The sequence below is a fragment of the Pomacea canaliculata genome, linkage group LG14 (assembly GCF_003073045.1).
Source record: "Pomacea canaliculata isolate SZHN2017 linkage group LG14, ASM307304v1, whole genome shotgun sequence".
Lineage (NCBI taxonomy): Eukaryota > Metazoa > Mollusca > Gastropoda > Architaenioglossa > Ampullariidae > Pomacea > Pomacea canaliculata.
This window is the reverse complement of record NC_037603.1, coordinates 940,928-955,816: the sequence shown is the minus strand read 5'-3', so window position 1 is coordinate 955,816 and position 14,889 is coordinate 940,928. Positions and strand designations below refer to the sequence as shown.

Sequence of the window (14,889 nt, the reverse complement as noted above, 5' to 3'; positions counted from 1 at the left end):
GAGATGATTCTGCAAAAGATTATAATTTAATTCCCCCCAAAAAGGGTAGACTTTTTCAATAGTCACTTGCAAAACATACAACTGCCTTGGTGTCAAAACAATTTGTACACCCATACACACCACCACCACCAAATTCTGACAGCAAAAGTACAGTTTGTGCATCAACATTGTCCTTTTATACACTGACTGTTTCTTCCCAAACAGCATCAGCACCTGTTAAGAGTGTCGGTGTAGCTCAGTATGTCCATACAGTTAATGACCCAGTGTGAAATATAACCAACCAGTCATATGATCATACCTGGCAAAGTTTAATATCATCTTACAATGCACAAGAAAAATTAAAGTTTTATGGCACTTGAGAACTCTTCCTTGGAAGTGAGTATTTCAAACCTTAATGTTTTCATTAACTCAGCAACTCATGACTACCTTACTATTTCTCAAATTGATCTTTACACTCGTACATTATTAGCTGCTTTAAGTGACATATCAATGCTTTTGCTTAATGACAACTGCTTGAAGTTCCCTAATTTTCTTCAATTATTAAATACTGTTTCACAAATCAAAAAATCATACACATCCCATTTTCTTTAATGGACATGAGTACCACATATTGCAAAGTGGGGACCTGCAAATGCATGCTCATTAAAACAATGTATCTGCTGAAAACTGTTTCACTCCTCAAACAGTGCAAACACAACAAGTGTTCTCAACTAACAGAGCATAAGAAATTATAAGCAGGGATATGACCATCATTGTCATATCAACAATATGCAAGGTAAAAATACCTCGATAATCACAATTATTGTGCCAACAATTGCAATAAGCCAAAAGCATCAGAAAGCTTAAAAACATTCTATCCAAACGGTTTGCTTTCATTAGCAATAGCAATATTCTGCAAACAATGAAATTAATTTAAAGAGAAATGCTGGCTCTAGCCAGAGAATCATTGGAATGAGCTGAAAGACCAAAATAAAATAAAAAAATCAGGCAAACTGTGTCCATGTAATGTAAAATTTTGTAAATCACTACCGCTGAACATGTTTGTATCAGATGCTTTTAAAAAAAAATACTTTACTTTTTGTTTGAACAAACTTAATACTGAAACATTTTGCAGCAAAATAATTTGAAAAATAATGTGCATTGACAAGAATTTAAAACAAAAGAAAAAGAAAATATAATGAAAAGTCAACAATAGGAAAACCAAGAGGTGTGTCTCAATGTCTACCCCATCAATTATTTACCTCCTTCAACTCTCCAACTTCCCTTCCATCAATTACTATTTTGTTTTCACGCACAGACATACACAACCCCAGCTTCCATTCCTCAATTTTAGCACATTAGCTGCAGTTAAATAATAATAATATCAAAAATGTGAATATACCTGTATTTGTCAATATGATATACTTTAAACAGCTGCCAATTTTAGTTATTGCTAGTTATTACCTGTATTGAAGCAGTAAACGTACTGCACTGGTAGAGCTGAACTGTCGCTGTTCATTTCGCCTTTTGAAGGAGTCCCTAAAAGCAGTTTTACACATACTCCAGGGGTGAGGATTCACATCTCTGTAGCTTAACGTGCATTTTCAAATAGTCTGCTCTCTTGAACCGAACTGCAGAGGCCTAGAATTACTGTGAATCACCATGTCATATTTGAAACCAAATAATGACCTGAAGAAGTTTTACATCAACTGCACTGGTGAGGTTAAACACAGCAGTGTCTGAGCATGTGTTTAAAATTGAATGACTTAATCCCAGCATTACAAACATTTCACTAGCAAGGTTTAACACCATTGTAGATCAGCCTGTGTTATTTCAAGGTGATGTAAAATCAGCCTTGCACATCTTGAAAGAATAAAGACTTGAAAGCAACTTTAGACATACTGTACTGAGGGGGCTTACAGATGTTGTAAATTACCTTGTGTTTTTAAAGTAGATAAGAGTCTAAAAGAATCTTTACATTGACTGCACTGGTTAAATTTCTCATCACTGTGAACCTGCATGTGTTCTTTCAAAAGGTCATCTTTTTAAGGCAGCTTCACATACATTGCACTGATAAGATTTAGCATCACTGTTAATCACTTTGTGTTTCCTTTTTAAGCTCAATGTGAGAAACTGCTGTTCCATTTCAACGAAGTACTTTTGCATACACAAAGATTGCATACACTGCTTAAGAACTCAGCTTCATCAACTTTAGTGTTTCTAGTAATATAAGAGGACCCACTGAAGTCTGTTGTAATTATCTCAGACCTGAAACATGACAACTGTGATAGTTTATAAATTCAGTTCTCATGCAAATTAGAAGTAAACATTTAAAACCAAGGGAGATTAAGAGCAACTAAGTAAGAATCTATACATATTTTATAAAAGCCATAACAGTAAAAAGTTTCTTCTTTCACCTCAACAAAGACAACAGCTAAGTAATGACAATTATAACTCCGCCTGGAAACCCTCTGGGTAACTTGCAGGTCCTATGATGAAGCCCGGATGAAGGAGGAGGGTTGGGCATGGGGCTAGAAACCCCACCATGTAAAACAACCCCTGCTACAGAAACCACAAATACAACACAAGCAGCGTGGTGTAGTTGCGGCCCTATGCACCAGAGGGGGTGATTAGGAACAAGAAGAATGACAATTATAGAAATGTGTGCTATTGTATAAAAGGTTATTTGACACTGATTATACTGAATAGAACGCTCACCATCTATATTGTGGGTCAGACTCACTTCCAAAAATCTTAACCTGCGAAACCACTTGATTTCTTAGAACAAAAACAAGAAAGGTAAAATAAATAATATCTGCTCCTGTTCAGAAAGAGGAATATGGCATACAATCTAGGTGGATCTCGGGAAGGTTGAAAAATATTTCGCAAATGTCTTCTGTCTACAAATACTAATTTCAAGGTGTTTCCTTAGTCTGAAAAAGACACTGTGTTTTTGTGCTTGTGTGCTGGTGTATTTTGCTTGTGTGTGTATGTGAGAGAGAGAGAAAGAAACATGTGATAAAGTTTGCATGAATATGTGTTTACAAATGTTTTTAATAGAAGTTTTCATCTGATGGTAAGATACAAGAAAACTTACATAAACACTTAGATAATTAGTTTCATGATATTTTTCAATACAAACATAATTTGTATTATACGTCCACGATTAAATATCTTGCAACATAATTGCATATTCCAATCTCATTCCACTAGCTTTAGTTAATGTCCTTTCTGACTGTACATGTAAATATCATTTGGAAAGAATGTAGATCCTTGAAGAAAACATTCCATGCCTCTGCTGACAAGGAAGAATCTAATATTGATGACAAAATTTACCAACCAATCAGTTCTGTACGGCCAAGTCTGAGAACTCACCAGATGGTTTTGGCTGACCAGAAAACGAATTAAGCTGTCTGTGCAGTCTTTTACTCAAAAGCTTATCTCCTACCTTGAACTTTTTCCAATATATTTATTTAATTATAACCTTGTCAAATGTTTCATTCTCATAGCGGTGGTCACCTGTTATACTTTTGCTTTAAAAACATCATCACCTTCAAGTAGCATGTTCCCTTTGTCTTTAGTTGGTTGTCTTGAAAACTGTTGTCTGGCCTCTGATATATACAATACATCTTTTTATTCATTTCTATTTAAAGCAGATATAGAAATTACAGCAGCATCCCACATACCCATACAATTACTATATTCACTCTTAAATCCCCTAATAGCAATTATTATCACACACACACATATCTCAGTTGGAGCAAAGGACTTGGCAAAAGCACTCTTCTTGATGACCAATTGTTTTTATCTACGGTCAGAGGACAGCATTAGGAAATGGTACAGCGGGTGAGGGGATTCTGTGATAATACTGATAGCTTCAAACCTCACAGCCCTGGTATATAGGTCACTTAGTGAAATTTGTGGAAAGCCAATGATCTTGCTGGGAAACATGACACTCACACCTCCTCATCAAGTAAGCCTTCGGACAGAATGCCGAACCAAACTGACAATGTTTTCCATCAAGTTGTGTAAAACTGATTTTAGAACAGGGCCAATGACACCAAAATTCCTCAATTGCCGTAACAGTAACAGACGTGCTTTAATGGAAACGATGTTAGTGTTTTCCTGGAATGAAAGTCTGTTTCCAGCACTGTTAATTAGGTGTACTTAAGACTGCACCTCTTCTACCATCTTATTGCCAAGGATTTAAGGGCAGGTTGATGTTTCCTCCTATCAAGGACCAATATTTCGTATAATGTCCAAATCTTCTTTTCATTATTATTATTATTTATAAACTGTGATTAATAATAATAAGTAGGAATTTATAAAGCGCAATATCTCAGCCAAAGGCGGACACATTGCGCTGAACAAGATCACAAAATAGTAACAAATATATGGAACAAGATCACAAAATAAAAGTAACAAAGATATACAACAAGTTAACAAAAAAGTAACAAAGATGTAGAACAAAATCACAAGATAGTAACAAAGATGTAGAAGGAAGAACAAAGCGAGGACTCACTGCGTTCCGGCAGTAAAGGGCGATAACTGTAGATGTAACGGCAACGACTCGACCAGAGAATAAGGTCAGTGACATCAGGAGAATATTGGGAAGATACTGAGTAATCTTGAGAATATGAAGAAATGTTATCACACGAAACTGCAAAAGGGTGATCATCACTTCAGTTTATTCAATGCAGATCAAGGTCGCTGCCGAAGCGAGTGAAGCGGGCGGAGTGGAATCCAGCCAGTAGATCTAAACAGTTCGCACTTTAAATAACATTTTATATACATTATATATACAGTCCTGTTGAGAACCAGAAGAGGAAGAAAACGCAGCAGAAGCCCACGTAAACATGAAGATCCAACATTTTTATCCAAATTAAAGCACAACCACAAAACAAAATCAAGGAGAGCCGATCATCTCAGACTTTTAGGAGAAGGGACAGAACTCTCATTTACAAATACATCAAAGGGACAACTCTGTCCAGCTCTAACTCAGTTTATTGTATTTCAACTCAGTAGCATTGTAGCGAGCTTAGACACATAATTTACTTAAGAAACATGCGCCTGCAGATTAAGCCTTTTTTGAATCTGTGTCTGGTTCAGAAAGGACTTTGCGACGTACAAAGATTATCTTATATAGTCTACTCTGCGCAGCAACAACTGTGACAAGAGTCAGAGACATGAGCGTGTGTGCACGTGCGTACATACATAATTTTTTTATATTCAAACACCGTTCACGTCAACGTGTGCACAAGTTTGCACGTGTGCTGCCAGATAGTCTTCGACTCAGTTCCATAATTAGCTACTAATTTGCCCTTTGTCTGTGTCCTTGTTGATTGAACTTGACACTTCAGAGCCCTCACGATCTGTGTGCTCACGTGACGTCTCTAACGACCGCGGCTTGGCTAACGACATGGTCGATGATTGGCTGCTGCAACAGAGACTGCAATGTCGGCCAGCTGCCTGCCATTTGTGTTTTCATGCAATGCCATATAAACTGCGAACAGACCAGAGTCACAATCTGAGGCAATGTAAGACCGAGTGAAAAGCTTTAAGAGAAAGAGACAATCTAAGGTCAACACTGAAACAATCTAAGCAGTCAATGGTTAAAGCAAATTAATGCAAGGTTGAGACAGAATAACCCAAGAAAAGAACTGAGACCATCTAAAGGAAACAAAAATGGAGATAATCAAGGCAATGAAGGTCTAAGACCGAAATAATTAAGTTATACTGAGATAGTCGTAAACTTCCCAGCCTGCAAGAACTCTTGGGTCCCTCATGGGACCTCTTCGGGAAGAAAGTTGGGTCCCTCTCGGGTTTTGGAGGCGGGACCCTAAGGGGACCTCTTAGGGAATTCCCACGGGTTCCCATGTTTTCCCACGAAAGACCCACCCACCTTCCCACCGATCGCCCATGAGAAGTCGTGTTTTCCCATCAAATTCCCCACTCCCACTCCCCTCTTGCTGCATCCCTCACCCTTTCTCACTTTTACTTACACTGATACACAGGCTTGCACACCATGAAGAAAAACATTCAACAGCTTTTCAAAATCTCGTTTCCTCACAACCCATAAATAGTAGGCAAGAGATATCATCAAACAATTTTATTATTTACAACAAAAAACTATTTTAACAGTTTACATTATTTAAAGCATTAAAGTTGTTTTTGAACATAAGCATTCATCCAATTATTTACATAAAAATTACAGTCAATAATTTTTTACCCCATGAAAGTTATTTTTGAAATAATTATTTATAACATAAAGTCAAACAATTTACATAAAAGACAGAAAAATATGACACCAAAAATCGATCCATGAGTGGTGAATCCCTGTAGAAAAGAAAAAAGTTACAATGTATATTTAATATTTTGATTTTTGCTGTGTAAGTAGAACTAACCTCTCACATAGATGAAAGCTTAACTCTTTCTTTATGCACTCAACACAGGTGGCCGCTCACTTGTTACGCAGTATTCACATTGGGCTGATGCACTGTTGTAATTTGTTTAGGCCTATACAGCTCGTGGTTTAAAAGAAAAACTTAATAAATAAGATAGTTTAGGCCTTTATGAACACAATTATCTCCCTTACATGATGAAGGACGTACGTTGAACGAAAGTCTCGCCGATATTCTACACTGGTGTCCAGACACTTAATCCCCAGACACTTAATCCCCAACGCTTCAACCTTAAAATGAAATTTTAACTATAAAAATTATGAAGCCAGCGAAAATTTAATTGAAATTCAAATAATTATTTCATATAAACATCACAATAAGTTTTTACAATTAAAATACTTTAACTAATGTTGTAGATGTTCAAATGACGTTGAAGTTAATAGCATGATTTAAATATTATTAATGTATTTCAATATTTATTTTAATTGTAAAACTTATTGTGATGTTTATATGAAGATAATTATTTGAATTTCAATTAAATTTTCGCCGGCTTCATAATTTTTTATAGTTAAAATTTCATTTTAAGGATGAAGCGTTGGGATGAAGTGTCTGGGATTAAATGACTGGGAACCTTCTACACTACCTGTCCTTTTCGATGGTACACATTGTGAACATCATGCATCTGAAACGTCGAATAACAAAAGAAAGAACATCCCAGAGGATATTCCTGCTTCAGATGAAGGAGAATTTAGCCACGAATGGTGTAAAAATGGTTTTCATCTGCTCCCGAATTTTTTTTTTGAAATGTGTAAAAAAAAAACATTTTCCAAACAGTTAAAGCTTTCATAAATCTACTAATTACTAGTGAGATTACTAGAACTTGAACAAGAGTCGAATAAAAAGATTTTTAAACGGTAATGTCTTGATGGCCATTTGTGTGTATAAGAAGTTTGGATAATATCTGAAAGTAACCAATTAATCTTTAGTACAAAAAGTAAAGTAAATAGGCCTACTGAATAAATCCACGAAGAATAAAACAATGCTCACATTAATAATTTTAACTTGACAAACTCATTTTGTAATTCCACTCACCATTAGATGGCATCACCCTTCGAATCATTCCTCAATCCATGTCTCTTGGACTGCAGCTGTGCACAAATAGAAATTGTAAGGTAGACTTAAATGCTATTGTACACAATAATAAATTTGTAAATGTAGAGAAAATAATACTTAGATTCACTACTTTTTAAAATTGTTCGGAAACTTTGTCCTTTTAAGTTCATATTGACATACACCTCAAAGAAATCAAAACCAAACAAAAACTACGCACCAATTAATATACTTCTCAGCTGAAGTGACTGGAAACTTTTTCCCCTTTGGTTCCACTGAGCCAACTCTGAAGAAAGCAGCCGTTTTAAAATTCTCGTGCACGAGAGTGCTGACCTGTTAAAAAAAATCTTTAGTTGTTTCCACCATGTAAATACTACAATACAAATGCAAAATAAATTAATTCACTGGATTGGGTAAGTTTAAGATATAATGCTGAACCCTACTCCACTGATGAGGATCAATGGTTGCATGATGAATATAGCTACAAACCAGACCAGTCTCTTAATAAACCCTAGTGGGACTTCAGAGAAAATAATGGCATTAAGTGACTCAAATCACCAAGTTAATTAAGAGTTTAATCAAGCTATTCTTTATGAAAGTAGAACAATTTTAGTGTCATAGTTAATAGACACACACAGACTGCTCATTTGACACCATGAAAAGCAAGTGATAGAATTATTTATAAATAAATCTATGCACATAAAATACTACATTATTTTGTACTTCATAAAATGTGTATTATTTGTTAATACAAATATTACACTGACCACACATTCTTGTCAGGAGAGTTAACCTGTAAGCCGATGCTATGCCTGCCTGTTGCATAACATACATATTAACTGATATTTTAGCTAAAGCTAAAGGTAACATTTAAAAAAGGTGTCTAGTACTAACACATTATACTTAAATGACATACCACTTTTGTTCTAATTCCTTTCTTCATCAGCTCCTCTTTCCCCATATTTTGAAGAAGCAGGGTGACCTGATTCAGTTTGTGAATTACATTCTGTAGTGCTTTGCTCTGCTCATTAACTTTGCTGAGAACTCTGTTCAAAAATGTATTTGAAATAAAAATATTACTTTTAGTCTTTAAAGTAATGACAAAACAAAACTATGGATGTAAGTCTATTGACAATTTTTTTAATTAACAGAAAATGTTTAGATGGATATAATAAGGATGTGCATGTACACCGTTAAAAACACAAAACCTGTGCTTGTATAGTGATCCTCATGAAATCATAGAGGGAGACAAAATAAACTTACTGGTAAAATTCACTGAGCCAGACCTACAGTCGGTGTGATCTGCAATTAAAGATTGTTATAATTAGTTCTTTTTGTAAATCATGTAAAATAAACTGAAAAAATGGCATGCAGCATTTTAAGGACAAAGAAAATATATGTGATCAGATAAGTGATTGTTAGAAAAATGACAGACTTTGACAAAGTTCATTGCTAGCTTTGGATTTCATACATTTTGTTTTAATTTCAAAGTGTATAAGTACAAAAATAAAATTCTTTCTTTTGCTTTGCATTAATTTTCCAAAATTTAGTTGTTCAGAAAGCAATGTGATTGTCTCGTTGCTTTTCCCCCAGAATGCACCAAGACGGAGACAAACGTTTGGTAATCGCCGCCACACTGTTATTGAGAAAGCAGACGACGAATTTCAATCATGTCATAGATTTCAACTTCGAAGTTAATCATCAATAATACGAGAGATTGTGTGTGTGTGCAGTGTGCTTTACCTCTTGACTAGTTAATTTGAACCCATCATGCACTGTCCTCTTGCTTCTGCCAATCGTATTCGCGCTCTATATTTCGTTTCTGTAATTAGTAAATACGTGCAATTAGTAGGCAAGAGATACGATTAAGCAATTTGATTATTTACAACAAGAAGGATATGGTTAAACGATTTAAATTATCTACAGCACATATAGAAGACAGCGTCATGTAAAAGCGAGTTGCCAGTGGATGTATGTGTGAGACCTGCCGGGTACAACACGTGAAACATTTCACAAAAAGCACTACAATACTTATATATGATCATAAATTATTCATGACTATCCACTGTTATAAAGTATAGTTGTTTTAATGGCATCTTTCACTTAACTTTATTAAGACTTACTTCAGAAATCGGCGGTGTTTCACTTGAAGATGGACGTACAGTTCAAAATGTCTGCGCGCCGGTCAAAGCTGAACCGGCCGATGTGACGTCTGATTAACCCATACCATGACTTGTAGCTACACGCGGCGATGGCGAAAGAGGGGGGAGGGTAACAACGGGTGGAAGGATGCGACACGATCACGTGGCTACCAAATCGAGAGCGGCTGAAGAAAAAAAGCGCGATGGACGCGTCAATTTAGGATCGAATTACACGCTTCCCATCCCAAAGTCTCACTTCCCTATAGGGGCCGTTCAAACACCCAAAGCCCATGCACGCTGGGAGGGTTTTTGTACTTTAGAGAAGGAAGCTACATATAATTTTCCAAAGCTGGCTTAAAATTATAAATTGTTTAATTCAAGTGCCAAACACAGACTATGACATAATTTGGGAGATGTACACAGCAGGTTTGTCTTGACATCCACAGTCAGTTTGGACATTTAACAAGTTTTAATGTACAAGTCTAATGCATGTTACAATACCAGTGTTCTACAGTTTAGATTCCAGTAGACACTGATCAGCTTCTGAATGACATGGAAGTGCAGTGTCTACATTCTTAAACAGTTGCAAATAAGATGTTATGAAGTTCTGAAATGGCGACACCTGGGTCCAGTGAAAAGTGCTAAATATTAACTCTAAAGAGAGAAACATGTCCGTCACAATCCCACCAGCAGCATGTAGTAAATATCAACATTACTGCTTTTTACTAGTTACTTGGCATCACAAATAATAACAAGCAAGATAATAAACCATTTGTATAGAAACCTTTCACAGAAGAGTAATTCAAACAACACCTTTACAAAACCTAATGTGATGGTAAGTACTCAGTGCTCCCTTGTCAAATTGTCATGAATCAATTGTTCTAAAAATTATTTCTTTCGTGCAGCATCAACACCACTGAGAGCCAGACAACAATATTCAAAGCCATCAAAGCGGCTTATGCCTAGACAGTTGCACATTTCTGAAAAAAATCTTTTTGACTGTCAGATAAAACACACCAGGTGATGTACCAAGTAGCCAGAATTCCATCCGTCATCTGAGTCACCTGAAGAAAGCAAAATACCTGATGATGCAAAAGAATGTACAACAAAGATAAGACAACGAAAAACTTTGTAGCTCCTGGACAGTGAACTTGAATCGAGTTAAAAAAGAATTGCAATTGATGGAAATCAAAATAAATCTGGCACAGGCTAAGTAGGAAATACTAGATGGAAAAACAGATGGAAAATGAATTGGTAATGCTGGCTGCTCAAAGTGTTGACCAACTGATTGAGGTGGATGTTGCTATTCAGCTAAAGTCAAATTGAATACTAAATAATGTGACCATTCAGTTAGAAATTATGACAGCACACTGGAACACATGATGATTGTTGCTACTTTGGCAAGGATGTATCTGAAGTCACACTATATATTCTAAAGTATTGGATATTAAAGGGGAGGAGTTTATGTATTTCTAAAGCATGATGCAAACAAAAGGGTGCAATATATTACAACATGGAGTAAAGACACGTACTAATAAGCCCACAAGCAAAACGTGTGCATTTTAAGTCTGACAAAGCAAAGACAGTATTTACCTTAGTTGTGCCTGAAGAAAATGGAACCAATTTTTGAGAACATCATTGGTTCTCTCAATGGTGCTCCGTGTTGAGCTGTGGGCACAGTTGAACTTTTCCGTGTCTGTATTAAAAAAAAAGGGATACTAAGCAAGTCCCTCAGCGCGTAGCCACTGTCTCCCATATTCATCCCATGTCAATGCCAAAAGTGTCAGCCACTACAACTTGCATTGTGCATGTAGCATAAAATTGTAATGCCACCATCACCTGCAAAAGACATAGGAAATATTATTGACCTCAATGATTTATATATTTTAGTATTCACATCTCAACGAAACTGTCCATTTTTAGTTAAGGACGATGTGAACATTAACCTATTATGATTATCTACCTCTTGAGCCACATGCTTACAACTTGAGACATACTGAAAGTGTAACCGGACTGACCGACCCCACGCTAACACCCTATGCTACAACCTTATCTCAGCGCCAAATCAGTCCGGTCCTCTTTGTTGTTCCAGGGAAGAGGACGGAAGTTCACAAGGAGAATTTTCCACTCTATGAAAATCCTAGCTCTCGTTAGTCGGCTGCGTCGTCTAGTCTTTTGTCTCTCGTTGTGTTCTTTTTTTACCTATCCCTTACACGCACCCGAACTCAGCCGACGTTGGAGTCCACAAAAGACCCTGCTTTACTTTCTAACTAAAGTGTCTGCAATCGGTGCATCAATTCCGCCGGACCTTCTCGTGTGTTCTTTTCTCTGTTGCTGTGTCATTCCCAGCGGACCACAGCGCCTCGCGGCACCAAGGTACTTCTCGCTAGCTGAGGTGTGGGGTGGAGGGACTAGGCACTGTCAGCTGTACCTACTGACCTAAAGCTGACGTAAACAGCGCTCCCGCTACAGCAAGGAACTGCATGCCAAATTGATAAACATGTCTTAAATCAAACTATATAAGAGATTATGGGTGCTCTGCTACTTTAATCTGTGTTGTTTTACTTAAATACAATGACATCAATTTTTTAATAATGTTTACATACTCTAAAACAACACTCGGAGCACAGTGGATGGGCCAGAATCGTGAGTCTGCTCATATGACCCAAGAATAGCAAACTGTGAATTTTCTTGGATTATTGCTGTCACCAGAGTGAAAATAGAAAATTTTCATTACTTTTATTGCAAAGTTCAAGTTTTTTCCTTTCCGGATATGTATAGGTTTTGTGTCTCATGTTTACCTGAGAGGAGCAATAATAACAACAAACATCACCCAATGTCGTCAACACCGTTTAAAGTTATACGCCATTGTTTTATTATGTAATTATATTTTGATGTCATTCTAACATTATTAAATATTTTTAACGTACGTTTCCAATTTTTTGTAGAAATAGTGTGATCATATTTATTACTTAGATTACAATGATGATCTTAACATTACATCTTTATAATGAAGACAAGTATGACACTATTTTAAAACTTACAGAATCTTTATATTTCACATTTAATACTTTGCCTGGTACTTCAGTTGACCCTATGAGAACCAGTGCTCTTAATTGCATGAGTACATTTGTGAAGAGGATTCAGCTAACGGTCATTGTGTTGATCAGTAAAAACAATAGAATCAGCCCTTCACTGCTCCTCCTACTCAGGACAATTAACCACAAAGCAACCAGGAACATAAAGTGCAGCAACAAATAGGATGAGTGGTTCATCAGCGCAGTCAGCTCTGTTCTGTGCCATGCAAATATGTTTTATGAAAATGTGCGAGTTTTTCTAGCAGTACATGAATCAGTCTGTATCTCTACAGGATTACATAAAATGCATGCTTGCTTTTGTGTCCAATTATGCCAAAGTACAGGGTTGGGCGCTTGTTTATGCTCAATCCTTGTCGGGCCTCTTTAGGGATATACATATACCTCTTCTTTTGTACCCGCCTCCCGGCTCAATGCTTGAGACATGATTCTTCACAAAGTGCGAAAAAGGTAGAAAAGCCGAGAAATGGAGAAACGGCAAGTCGTTATGTACGAGGGTAACAGAATAAGCAAAAGTTATACCTTTTTACCTCTAGCCCTCAATCTAAAGAAAAGGAAACTGAAACACTACTCCAAAACGAATTAAGAACGAGAAAATTAAAGAGGGAAAGCACGATAGATGTTAACTCCGGCACCTTCAATCTCTGGTCAAAGTTTTGGTCAGATTATCATAAAGAAACACGCTGATCTCGGAAGTTTTTTTTTTATTTTTTTATTTTATAACGTTCTTTAATATTATTATCTTTCAAAAACTATCTTCGTTCGCAATCCTATCTGATTTGAAATTCTAGCATTTATTGTAATTTTTATCTGCTTGCTGGGCAAAATGCCGGCTGACAGCGGGTCATGCGAATTGCTGGTCTTGAAAAATCGAAAAATGAACATGCCTTTATAAGGATTAATAATGTTCTATCTGATTCTTAGTATAGCAGGAACATTTGTACATGGTCATGAGATATAACAAAAATAATTATACATAGATGTAAACAACAACAAACAAACATACACTTCGTTAATACAAGTTCATGTTATTTTACACACGCTTACCAAGTTTATCTCAAATCAAATAATTTTCTAAAGATAAAAAAATTAAGTATAAAAATATTTTAATGCATTAAACTCGGTAGCTCTTTTATGTGGATTGGGTTGTTGGGGGCAGAGAACTATTACTAGTCTCGTTTTTTATGGACAAAAATTAAACCCTACAACTAGGATGTTGACCATGTTGATGCATCTTAACTCAAGCACCTTCATTCCATCTCATCTCATTGTTTCGGCGGATTGTCAGAAAAAACATGGCAGTCTCGAATTTTTTTTAACGTTGCTTATCATCACTATCTGTTGAAGAACGATCCTCTCTCGCGATCCGCAGTTCTGGCAATTACCACAATTATCGTCTGCCTGCTGCGCAAAATGTCCGTCGACAGTGTATCACACAAATTGCGCGTCTAGGAAACAGTCGATAGAAATATGGTTTAAAAGCTACTCAAAATGTACAAGATTAATTATTTTAAAGAATTAACGTACTGTGGAGAGCTGCTACAGCCAGTAAGAGCGACGGAGCAACCCAGTTTGCTGTGTGTGAACACCACATGTCAGGATGTAGAAGCAAGCTGCGTGCTAGCTGTCCTTGGATGATGCTGTTGACGCGGAAGAATACACCGTTCGGTCAGTTTGCGGAACTAGATTATGTTATGCCAAGAATCTCAGTGTGCAAGACCGTATTGTAACGACTGTAATGTATACAAGGCACCTCGTTAGCCAATTGTGCCAAAAGATGTTTTCTAGATACGTTAGTATGTAGGAACACTTTGACAGGTCTCTGATAGGTATCGGCGAAAAAAAAACAGGCAGTTCTAAAAATAGCCTCTGGGGAGTCCCCGATCTTAATGCGTTGATTGTCTACCATTTACTTCCTTGTTCTTGTAGGCATGGTAACAAGACGCTAGGAAAGCAAACTTTTCCCATTTAGAGATTAAAATTTGATAGAAGAAATTGTCAAAAGTAAACAGAGAGAGAATGAGCGATCGACACTTTGGATTATTCGGACGTTCAAAGTCTGCAATTATCGTGTTAAATTACTTTTTCAAAACCATGATAAATGCAGACTGTCAGTGTCCGTTGTGTAGTCGAACACTTACACTAAATTGCTAGAAATAATTC

At 36.5% G+C, this 14,889-nt stretch overlaps 1 long non-coding RNA gene across 1 annotated transcript; it reads right to left on the bottom strand.

Moving 5' to 3' along the window:
- Positions 1-10,262: 10,262 nt before the first annotated feature.
- Positions 10,263-14,562, bottom strand: LOC112554960. The gene is made up of 3 exons (XR_003097359.1): positions 14,254-14,562; positions 11,225-11,470; positions 10,263-10,695 (listed from the first exon to the last, which is right to left on the bottom strand). It is a non-coding gene; the product is annotated as an uncharacterized LOC112554960 (long non-coding RNA).
- Positions 14,563-14,889: the final 327 nt, after the last annotated feature.